We start from the raw sequence: 13,158 nt of genomic DNA on the forward strand, positions 1-13,158 counted from the left end.
GTAACCTAAAAATATGTTGTTATTTATTTTGTTATAAATTCACTCTCCAATTATTAATTAAAAAAAATAAAAACTGTCCAATTAAAAATAATATAACATAATATATGAATAATTATATTTGTTGTCTTGTATATTTTTATTAGTAAAAATAAATATTAAAATAGATTTGATAGGTGTACTCTTTCTTAAATGTTATGACACTTGGTTTGGTACAGTGACAAATCATTTTTATAAATATTTAGATTTGACATGTTTATTAAATGTTATGGCACTTGGTTGCATGCAATATTTTTTTGACTTTTTGTATTTTAAATATTTTTTTTTTTTGTAAAGAATCAATTTTAAACACCATGAAATTAATCAATTCTTGTAAATGAACCAATCAAAAAATAGAATTTCAAATTTCAAAAATTTCAAAATTTATTTTTGATTTTCAAAATATTTAGTTTAATATTTAGAACTTTCAAAACTAATTGAAAATCAAGCCTTTTTGACTAAAAACAAAAACAATATAAAAATACTATGTAACTATCAATATAAATATATTAATTAATGATGAAAAATAAAATAGAAAATTATAATTAATTAAAAATATATTTTTTAATAAAATATATAAAATAAACAAAACATTTTATTGCCATTTAGTATTTTCATATATATATAATATAATATTTAATAAAATAAAATAAATCTAAATTATAATTTAAATATATAAATATATATGTGGTTTATGGGCTCGCACCCTCACCTACACAGGGATTTGTCAATTCTTATTTCATTACCAGGCACTGAGTTTGTACTGTGATGGCAAGTGCAGTGAAGGCTAGGGGCCGAGGTAGGAGGTCTCGGGCGGCTGTGCAAGAGAATGAGTCTAGTTCCTCATGCGGGAGACATGGCAGGAAACTTGTCGCCGACCTCATTAATGAAGCAACCAATGCATACCAAGAGGGGACCAGTGAAGGGATTAGAAGTTTGATTGAGGAATGGAAAGTTGACCTGAACCGTTAGGGGAGTGCAACAGAGATAGAGATGGAAGATTGGCGCATGCTAGTGCCAGATCCTGGGCATACTCAAGGGCGGGTGACATACTTTAAACAGACCCTGTACCTGTATTGGATTATGAAGAGCCTCTTGGGCAAGGCCTTGGAGCAAAATTCAGTGAGCATGGCGAAAACAGTGCAGGACTTTCCCAATTACAAACATGATTTCCATAAGTTGCAATTTCAAATGCAAAAGCAGGAAGGATGCCTCAGCCGCATTGAGAAACACCTCCAGTCGATTCTACCTCTGTTGAGCACGATGATTAGAATGTTAACTGGTTTTTATTTTCAATTAGTACATATGCAGATAACTTTTACTTTTCAGTTTAAATTCATATATGTTTATAGACAAATAGAGTATGGACAAGGACATGATATAAAAATTTATATAGCTTGGGTAGAAAGACTGATTACTTTTTGTTACTAGACGACTTTGTTGTCACTCACTGCTTCATAAGGTTATCAGTTGCCCAAAGTACAGAAAAGAAGTGAATTTTGAAGCCATTTCCCAAGCCACAGAAGCTCTCAAGGTCGAATTGGACCCTCTCCACTGCATAGTGCTCGTGATAAGCTTTCCAACGATATATAGAAGTCCAAAAATGGACTTCTAGATAAGAAGTTAGATCAGTTTGAAGATGGGGGTTATGTTGCCTTGAAATGAAAGAGGAGCACATTGGAGGGCCCCGGGCATAGCAAATCCCGCATTCCTGAGATATCGCAGTCCCACAGTCCCGCAATCCCGCGTCCCGCAGTACCGTGATCCTGCAGTATTGCGTTCTCGTAGTCCTGTAGTAGCGCAGCCCCACGATCCCACAGTCCCGCAATCCTGCAGTCCTCCAGTCCCGCAATTCTATAGTCTCGCAATCCCACAGTCCTACGTTGGGCCATCCTTAAGGAATTGCGGGGGGAGAAACACGCCAATAGTGCAAATCACCAATAATTAGGGCCATCAGTGTTAAATCATCGGGGAAAGCGGAAATCATTTAACAAAGGGAACACATGCAAAAACAGGAACGGGTGGCCCCCTTTCTCTCTCCTGCACATGGCAGTACGGTTATGACATGAAAACTGATCCAGGTCCGGGTGTGACGAATGACCCTTCCAAGACCTTTTACTTTCATGATATGTTAAATTGCATTATTTAAAAGAAACATAAATGAATACATGTGCATGCTGTGAAGAAGAGGAACATGACAATCATCAACAACATAAAAACATAAGCCGTTGATAATGGAGTTCATCCAGGAGGGACTACGTCTCCGGGCCCGGTGTCAAGATGGTGTAGGTCGCTGTATTAAGTGTTGTCAATAGTGATGATGTATACAATAGGTGATGTTGCTATCATACAAGGAAAATGCCCTCAGGCAGGAGTGGCTCCAAGAGATGTTCTGCTATAGGAACTCTCAGTTAAAAGGACTCCTATCAGTATGACACAAACTCATGCATGATGAGCATCTCGCCAACATGGCATAAAAGGGATCTCAGTGCAAACATACATGGCGACAACATGAGTATCCCATCAACATAACGACAAAGGGATCTCAAACAAAACATGACGAATCATGACAACAAGTACATCACAAAGATGATTCCGTATCACATCAAGCAGGAATCATGAAGCAAGTATGAAAACAATATCTCACATCAAACAGGGATTTGTGCAGCACAATGCATAGCAAAAGAAGTGCATGAACACACTGCATATACCTCACATCCAAGGGTCATCTGAAGAAGCGGATGTCAAACTGCTGAAGTTGTTCGTGCCATCAATCGCATGGAAATGGTTGCTCACACATGAATGCTGACACCTGCATTCCACTTAGAAAAGTGGCTGAAGAATAGAATGAGCAAATGAGAAATCTGAATGCACCATCAGATTTGTGGTGTCGAATAGTGCAAAATCGACTGTCCAATTTTTGAATTATGAGAAAGTGAGAATCTGGGCTCAAGGAATCTTTTAGATTCCCCCTAAATTCCTCAAAGATTCCCTCCTCTGAGTCCTCTGAAAATCTGCTGCTCAAATCAAAATTCCGACTGTGCCATTAGGTTCCTTGTGGAATTCTGAGAAAAATGAGTGTGAATTTGGTTGTATTCTGACTGGTGAATTTCAGCGTCCAAAGAATCTGGAAGATTCCCTCAAGATTCCCTCCACTGGGAATATGCAAATCTGCTGCTCAAAAGGCGAATCTAACCTCGCCATGGCATTCCCTACAAAAATCTGTGAAAATTGACTGTAAACTTGGTTACATTTTGATAAAAAGAATTTTTACCTCCCTGGAGAATCTTTGGGCATCAAGGAATATTCTACCTCGAACTGCATGTCAAGGTTCTGTCTCCTCTGCCTAGAAATCCGTGCCCACTCCTGGTTCCTCCATTTGCCTCCTGTGCATTGAGAAAACTGGATTTATATAAATTTGTTGGGCGAACTTATCAATAAGTCAGTATGGCACAATGGTAAAGTTGGCATTTGGTTGAGGAGGGGTTGGGGGATCAATTCCCGCCCCTCCCTATTTTTATTACATTATTGTTTCAACCACAAATCCCGCAGTTTAAACTTGGCGCGTTCACCGTTTTGTTGGTGTGTTGTGTTTTGGGTGCGCGCATTAAATGGGTTTACCATTATTTGGTTTGTCATATTACATGATTGGTTGGGCCGGCCACGTGGGGGGTTCGATTCTCATCGGCCCAAATATATGGTAACACATATATATATAGAATGGTTGTTGTGAGGGTGGCGGGGTTGGTGGCCCGCCACCCAATATATATATATATATATATATATATAATTTTATTTTTTAAAATGGGCCTTTTTAAAATATTCAGATTTTAGGCCGAAGGAGACAAATTAACCGGGCCACAAATTTGCCCGAAATCTGGCCCAGTTTGGCCAGAATCGGTGGCCGGGTTCTGTCCAAATTGTGGCCTCCTTAAGCCTGCCCATTCAGCAAAAAGTCAACCGAACTTTGATTGCTTCTCACTCTCACATATGGAATTGGTTTGACAAACCGTTCACACTGGCACAATCAGGACGACAAGATCTATGCTCTGGTCCTAGCTCGAAAACATTCTAATTACTTTGATTTGCAAGCTTCCATCAACCCTCTTTGTCCTGTGTGTGTCTCTGGAGCCACCTGGATCAATCCTCCCCATTAAGGAGCTTTTGGTCCTCCAAAAGCATGAAAAATAATCTGCAACTTCTTTGTACCTTGTCTACATCACAAGCATCCTGAAAGGCCTCGCTTCCATCTCCTTCACCATTGTTCTTCGGAGCCTTAAGCGATGAGCCGACACCTACTACTTCTGCAACCTGTAGTACATTGTTTTCGCAAATTACATGCTTGACTGTCATGACCAACTAATGACCCAAGCGTCCCACACTTGCCACAAGTTTATACTCAGTGGTCAAGTTTACAACAAGATGGACGCAATACCCCAGCTACGAAAACAAGGCCAACCTATTATCGTTGCTTCAACAAGTGATGGAAAACACGTCATCACTGCAACACATGATTTACAATAATAAGGCAAAACACTATTTTTTTCTCTAACAAGTGATGGAAACACGACATCACTTTCACAGTTTATCATGCAACACAAAACAAGACCAGGCATCATTGTTGCTTAACAAGTGATGGAAAACACATCATCACTTTTACATTTTAAAATGCAACAAATGATCTACAAAAGTACGACCATGAAACACTAGCATATCTAGGAACCATTTTTCACTTACCAAGGTGAACGGGTCATCACCCTGTGATGGTTTTGCAACAATTGTTTCATTTGGTTCATGCATCGACACTTTGTCTTTAAGGTGTTGCTCTTGATGGAGCCTCCGACAAGTGGCTCTTTGATGGCCACTTCTGTCGCAATGACTGCAATAGGTTTTCTTCCTCCAGATCTGTTTAACATGTTTCTTTACCTGTTGTTGAGAGGGTCTTTCACGCCTCATCCTTTTGTGTGCTGCCATTCTTTTCCAACACTTAGAAAATGTATGGTTATGTAATCCACAAAAGGTACATGTTTTTCGATGCCATGTTTTACGTTCATCATTAACAACATGATTATAATCGAAATGAGCATTCGAATGTTGAGAGTGGTTATACCTTCCCTTGCTGTCTCTGGTATCATTATGGCGATGAGATCTCGCCTCAGCTCTTTCCCTACAATGAAAACTGCTATGGGATGATGGGGATGTGTTCCCATCATTCTCTTTCCTCGAAGATTTCGATGATGTCTCAAATGAACCTGACACCTTCGAGCATTCTCCCTTGGTGTATCTCAAGCCTACAAATTGAGGTCTCTGCACAACCTCCAATGGTTGAGTTATGTATTGGTTATTAATACCAAGTTTTTCTTCCTTCTTGTGCCTTGTCCTGGTAAGGAGCCTCATGTTTGTCCCTGTAATTGGGATCTCCAAATCTCCAACAGAAATCATACTATGCGACGACGAAACTGAAAGGAAATCAACATCTTTTACCTCCTCTACTTTGATGGGGTTGACAATGTCTTGGCCATTGAAGCCCAAGCCTTTTCCTTCATACCCCATTTTCTTCAACAGTTTGGAGCCAATTCCTGTGGTGTGATTTTCAAAAATAGCGAAATCATCATCAGGAGATATACGTGAAGATGGAGAACTACTTTTTACCTCACGTGGGTCACGCTGCAGCTTTTCCAAGGCCTCGTCCTTTGCTTGCAGATGTCGTAGCAGACTATGTTTCTCCACTTTCTCTTCATGTAGACGCATCTTCAATTCAACGTTATCTGTTTGAAGACTTTGGTTGTTGTGCTTCAGTTCTTCCAGGGCCTCTTTTGTGGCTTGCAACTGAAGCTGCAATCGCAAATTTTCCTCTGTCTCTTTCTGTAGAGTTTCATACATTATCTCTACCCTTTTGGAAATTTTGAGCATGGTCTCGTATATTGCTTTTTCATCCTCTGTCACTGCACATTCCATTGTTCACACTGCAATTCACATCAACGCAAAGATTGCTCTGATACCACTTGATCCAGGTCCGGGTGTGACGAAGGACCCTTCCAAGACCTTTTACTTTCGTGATGTGTTAAATTGCATTTTTTAAAAGAAACATAAATGAATACATGTGCATGATGTAAAGAAGAGGAACATGACAATCATCAGCAACATAAAAACATAAGCCATTGATAATGGAGTTCGTCCAGGAGGGACTACATCTCCGAGCCCCGGTGTTAAGATGGTGTAGGCCGCTGCATTAAGTGATGTCAATAGTGATGATGTACACAAGAGGTGATGTTGCTATCATAAAAGGAAAATTCCCTCACGCAGGAGTGGCTCCAAGATATGTTCCACTACAGGAACTCTCAGTCAAAAGGACTCCTATCAGTATGACACAAACTCATGCATGATGAGCATCCCACCAACATGACATAAAAGCGATCTCAGTGCAAACATACATGTCGACAACATGAGTATCCCATCAACATAATGACAAAGGGATCTCAAACAAAACATGATGAATCATGACAACAAGTACATCACACAGATGATTCTGTATCACATCAAGCAGGAATCATGAAGCAAGTATGAAAACAAGATCCCACATCAAACATCAAACACAGATCTGTGCAGCACAATGCATAGCAAAAGAAGTACATGAACACATTGCATATACCTCACATCCAAGGGCCATCTGAAGAAGCGGATGTCAAACAGGTGAAGCTGTTCGTGCCATCAATCTCACGGCATCAATCGCACGGAAATGATTGCTCGCACATGAATGTTGACACCTGCATTCCACTTAGAAAAGTGGCTGAAAAATAGAATGAGCAAATGAGAAATCTAAATGCACCATCAGATTTGTGGCATCGAATAGTGAAAAATTGACTGTCCAATTTTTGAATTATGAGAAAGTGAGAATCTGGCTAAAGGAATCTTTTAGATTCCTCAAAGATTCCCTCCTTCGGGTCCTTTGAAAATCTGTTGCTCAAATCAAAATTCCAATTGCGCCATCAGGCTCCTTGTGGAATTATGAGAAAAATGAGTGTGAAGTTGGCTGTATTCTGACTGTAGCAAATTTTAGCGTCCAAGGAATCTGAAAGATTTCGTCAAGAATCCCTCCATTGGGAATCTGCAAATCTGTTGCTCAAAAGGCAAATCTGACCTTGCCATGGCGTTCCCGACGAAAATCTATGAAAATTGACTGTAAACTTGGTTACATTCCGATAAAAAGAATTTTTACCTCCCTGGAGAATCTTTGGGCATCAAGGAATATTTTGCCTCGAAATGCGTGTCAAGGTTCTGCCTCCTCTGCCTTGAAATCCATGCCCGCTCATGGTTCCTCCATCTGCTTCCTGTGCACTGAGAAAACTGGGTTCATATAAATTTGTTGGGTAGACTTATCAATAAGTCAGTTTGGCACAATGGTAAAGTTGGCATTTGGTTGAGGAGGGGTCGGGGGATCAATTCCTGCCCCTCCCTATTTTTATTACATAATTGTTTCAACCACAAATCCCATAGTTTAAACTTGGCGTGTTCATCGTTTTGTTGGCGTGTTGTGTTTTGGGTGCGCGCATTAAATGGGTTGACCATTGTTTGGTTTGTCGTATTACATGATTGGTTGGGCCGCCCGTGGTGTGGGCCAGCCACGTGGCCGGGCGGGTTCGATTCCCGCTGGCCCAAATATATGGTAACACATATATATAGAATGGTTGTTGTGAGGGTGGCGGGGTTGGTGGCCCGCCACCCAAAATATTTATATATATTTTTAAAATGGGCCTTTTTAAAATATTCAGATTTTAGGTTGTAGGAGACAAATTAACTGGCCCACAAATTCGTCCAGAATCTGGTCCAGGTTCCCCAGAATCTGGTGGCCAGGTTCTGTCCAAATTGTGGCCTCCATAAGCCAGCGTAGTCAGCAAAAAGTCAACCGAACTTTGACTGCTTCTAACTCTCACATACGGACTTGGTTTGACGAACCGTTCGCACTGCCGCGATCAGGACAACAAGATCTACGCTCTGGTCCTAGTTCAAAAACATTTTGATTACTTTGATTTTCGAGCTTCCATCAGCCCTCTTTGTCTTGTGTGTGTCTCTAGAGCCACCTAGATCAGAAACTGACATCATCAGTGACGTGCAAGTATGGAGGATGTGTGGCATTCAAATTTAGCATTTTCAGGGGTCCTATAGGGGCATTTCTAGGTGACACGTGTCACCACTCACAGGGTGACACATGGTAGTGATGACGTCACCCCCCAGATCGGCAATCGGCGATCGCACACAACAAAGTTCATTCTTCTGCCAAAGTTCCTTCCCAGCCCGCGGTTGCGATATGCGGGAACTCACCGGACGCAATATTTTATACACTGAGGTTATAGAGATGTCGGGTCCATCCCTTTAAAATGTATCACGCTCATTCAACACTCTATCCCATAGATCGATGACCGCAAGTGTTAAGGGGAAAAGGATAAAGGTAAAGTGTTATCAAGCGTCAGGATCCGGGATTCCAAGCAACAAAGGAAAAAGGCCCCTGGGACAAAAGCCTGAAGGCCTTAGTGCCCGAGGGATAAGCCCTTGTTCATATGATAAGAAAAATAGAAAGGGGTTAAACCAAAGGGGGCTGAGGGGGATCATAGCTCGCGGATTTGTAATATTTCAAAGGAAAAATCCCTGGTTACAGTGAGGCCCCAATAATACAATACAGGGCATTGAAGGCGTATGGGTCGGCAGCTGGGCCATTGAAGGAAGCATGGCGCAATGATGAAGCCAGTATGGGGGGCTCCATAATGACTTAATGGTTCAACACAGGACTCCACTTCGGCACACAACAAAAGGATTATCGAGACAGACATTTACAGTCGACCCACTCGTACTCTAGAGAATGAGTCATTCACGCAGTAAAGGAATAAACGACAGGGAACTAGTTGAGCAGCCAGAGGGACGCACGATGATAGAGACTTGGCCTGACCAGAGGCTTTCACAAGAACGACATAAGGACCTTTTCCTCCATCATCCTCTAGTTTTCCTTCTATTTCTGCAATTTCCATTTATTTCCTAGAAGGGATCGAATCCCAATTATAATATTTTTAGGCAATAGCGCCTTACATAGGCCGAGACAACTAGTCTAGCAGGACAACCGGAGCTTGGCTAAGACATTTTGTAATTATAATTCCAACTCCCCCTCTTATTATAAAAAGGGGGGAGTAACACTTACACCAGGTTTTGGGGGAGTTTTTGGCTGGTTCAGGAATTTCTCACCCGATGGGTCTGAACTCTGTGATACCAATTTGGCTCATAAATCTGTAAGAGAATGACTTGTATTTCAGACTGTATTACTTTACATAGGTAGATCTTTCAGATCAAGCAAATAAATGGTGGTGATTCCCCCTTCTAAGTATTACAGTATGTTATCCTCATGTTTAATTCCATTATGTTCATATTCTTCTCTGCATTCATGATATAATAGCTGCTAGAAATGATTTCATGCTTCCTTGCAGATCCATGTGTGTTGATTTATTAATGCATATGCCTGAATGAAGGGCTAAAATTATATCTTTAAACTATTCTATATGTATCATAGCACCCGTCCTCTCTTCAGTCCATTACCTTTGCTTGTAGCTCAAACAAGTGTAGTATTTCTCATTGCTTGTAGATCTATGTGTTCATTATAGAATTCTGGATGTTTTGTGCTCTATATGATGAGTTATGTTTTCTCCTAATCCTCTCTCATTTACTCAACAAAGCCTATTAAGTTGTAATCCCCTTTGAAGTAATCGGCCTTCGTTGTTCTATGTGATACTTATGGGAACTGTGTGTGAGGAAGTACCTGAAATACATAACTCATACCTTTGGAGGAATGAACCAAGCCCCCTTATTATCTTTCATTACATGACAATTGGAGTGTTGTAAACCCCTCATATATAACCTTTCATGCACTCCTCTATTTAATACGTCGTAGGCACTGGTCTATAATCAACCTAGAGGTTGTCTCTAGGAGGCTTTCTATCTCCCCTGCAACGCTTGTGCCACAAGGTGCTAGATTTAGCTACAACATCTTTCCAACGTCATTGTCGCGGAACAGATTAGAATATTTTTCCCTAGGTACGATAAAATTTTACATTCCCTTTGTAGGTGAGAAGGGGAAGTGTGGGTTGAAGATCTCTCACCTTGGCAACTCCACTGTTTCATTATATGGTAAACATCTTGGTGACTCCACTGTCCATTTCTCTAGTTGATCATCCTAGCTTTCGAGCAACCCAATACTTACTCTGATGCTACAACAACCAAAACTTTCCCTACTTTTGAAACTGAAATCACTCATATAGGGAGGTTTCCGAGATGGCCCTTCTTGCATTCTTGGCCAACCAATTTGCCCCACTGGATTTCTCTTTTATTGCTAGTTATCCCAATCATGTCCCTGCATTTCATGTGTGGAATGCCTATTTGCCTAGATTCAATGGGAACAAAGAGAGAAGGCCTGACCAACACCTCAAATATTTTTATGAATGCTTGGAGCAACAAGGTATTTATCTTGAAGATGTACAAATGAAGTTGTTCAAGTTGTCTTTAGAAGAGGATGCTAGAGTTTGGTTTAAAATGATACCTCGTGGCAACATATCTTCCTTGAAATGTTTTCATACAACATTCTATCAATATTTCAAAAGATTTTACCCACCGAATGCTCTATTTGAAGATTGTTGCACGCATTTTAACGATGAAGACATTCCCGAGGTCGAAGACCCTACTAAAGATGTTTGTGGAGCTCCGCTCCATGAAAACATCCACTTGCATCAAGAAGCATCACCAAATGAGCGAGAAAGAAAAGAAGGAAATATCATCGAGCTGCCAACAAGCCCTTAGGGGTATGATTCGACTAAATTTGATGTTCCTCCTTCCTATGATGAACATGACTCTGGTGAAGAGTCAAGTGTTGCAGAGCCACAACCCCAGTCATGGGAAGTTGCACAAGGAGAGGAGGCCTACCAGGAGGTTAATAAAGAGGCTCCAGTTTACAATGCACACCCTTCACATGGAGAGCAAGATCAAAAACCTCCTCCCATTTATGATGCATACTATTCAGAGGAGGATGAGATGGTTGCAGAGGTCCAGAAGGATCTGTTTACCAGCAAGTGGGGAGAAAGCTCCCAACAACAAGTTTTTCAAGGAGAACCCAAAGTTGAAAGACCACGCAGAGTTTGTTACTGTCTGTCACAAAAAGATTACTGCCAGGAATTCTCAGCAGACCCTCCAGTTTATGACTCTTACAGTTTAGAAGCTGAAGATTCCATTGCAGATTTCCAAGAGGGTTGGCCCTTTGAAGAATGGGGAGTAAAAGATCAGCAACAAGCTTTTCTTGAAAGACCTAAGGTTGAGGAGCTGGTAAGTAATTGTGGCTGCCCTGACCAAGAGGATATTGGTCAGTAGATTGCTCATGAAAAAGAGGCAGCTGCAAACTTTCCTTGTCCATTCCATGACCCTGTGGCTGAGTACATGGGCATATTCTTAAGCCAACATCAAAGGTTATGTCTAGAGCATGCATCAAGCTTTTCATTTGCAGATTTTTCATGGTGCTTTCTTGTTTTAATTTTTATTTTTTAGCAGCATGAAGGCATAAGGTCCAGTACTCAAATGTTGGCCTGGCTCCATTGGAGGGTTGAACTCACTTAGGTGAATTGAGCCCTATGCATAAGTAGGAATGTACATAAATAAGCTCACTAGCTGAGCATTTAATTTGTAGTTGTTAGAATTTTCATTTCTGCATTTCAGTTTGAGGTGGAAGTGACACCCAATTTTCAGGGATATTTTATGTAAGTTCATATATTTCTGACTCCATTCCCAATGGTAAAGGATACTGGTCTACTCGTTCTCAGCACCTTTATAGCAAGGCATTGTCCCTAGTTGGAGCCAATGTTGTCACTCACTACTTCATAAGGTTATCAGTTGCCCAAAGTATAAAAAAGCAGTGAATTTTGAAGTCATTTACCAAGCCATAGAAGCTCTTAATGTCGAATCAAACCCTGTCCACTGCATAGTGCTTATGATAAGCTTTCCAACGATATATAGAAGTCCAAAAATGGACTTCTAGATCAAAAGTTAGAGCAGTTTGAAGATGGGGGTTTTGTTGCCTTGAAATGAAAGAGGAGCACATTGGAGGGCCCCGGGCATAGAAAATCCCACATTCCCGCGATATTGCAGTCCCACAGTCCCGCAATCCCACGTCTCGAGGTATCGCGATCCTGCAGTCCTGTAGTCCCGCGATCCCACAGTCTTGTAGTCTCACAGTCCCGCAGTCTTGCAGTCTCGTAGTCCTGTAGTCCCACGATGCCACAATCTTGCGATGGGCCATCCTTAAGGAATTGTAGGGGGTGAAACACATCAATAGCGCAAATCGCCGATAATTCAAGCCCTCAACGTTAAATCATCGGGAAAATCTAAAATCATTTAACAAAGGAAACACATGCAAAAATAGGAACGGGCGGCCCCCTTTCTCTCTCCTCCATATGGTAGTACGGTGATGACATGGCAACTGATGTCATCAGTGACATGGAAGTACGGAGGATGCGTGGTATTCAAATTCAACGTTTTTAGGGGTCCTATAGGGGCATTTCCAGGTGACACGTGTCACCACTCATAGGGTGACACGTGGCAGTGATGACTTCACCCCCTCAGATTGACAATCGACGATCGCACACAACAAAGTTCATTCTTCGGTCAAAGTTCCTTCCCGGTCCACGATTGCGATATGCGGGAACTCCTCGAACGCGATATTTTATACACTCAGGTTATAAATATGTCGGGTTCGTCCCTTTCAAAAGCCTCACGCTCATTCAACACTCTATCCTGCAGATAGGCAACCACAAGTGTCAAGGGGAAAAGGCTAAAGGTAAAGTGTTATCAAGCATTGGGATGCGGGATTCCAAGTAACAAAGGAAAAAGGCCCCCGAGACAGGAGCCTGAAGGCCTTAGCGCCTGAGGGCTAAGCCCCTGGTCATAGCCCTTAGCCATATGATAAGAAAAGCAGAAAGGGGCTAAACCAAAGGGGGTTGAGGGGGATCATAGCCCGTGGATTCGTAATATTTCAAGAGAAAAGCCCTGATTACAGCGAGGCCTCGATAGTACAATACAGGGATTGAAGGTGTATGGGTC

Source organism: Pinus tabuliformis, chromosome 8 (assembly GCF_031772625.1).
Source record: "Pinus tabuliformis cultivar Carrire ecotype Pingquan chromosome 8, CPIR1, whole genome shotgun sequence".
In the NCBI taxonomy this organism is placed as follows: Eukaryota; Viridiplantae; Streptophyta; class Pinopsida; order Pinales; family Pinaceae; genus Pinus; species Pinus tabuliformis.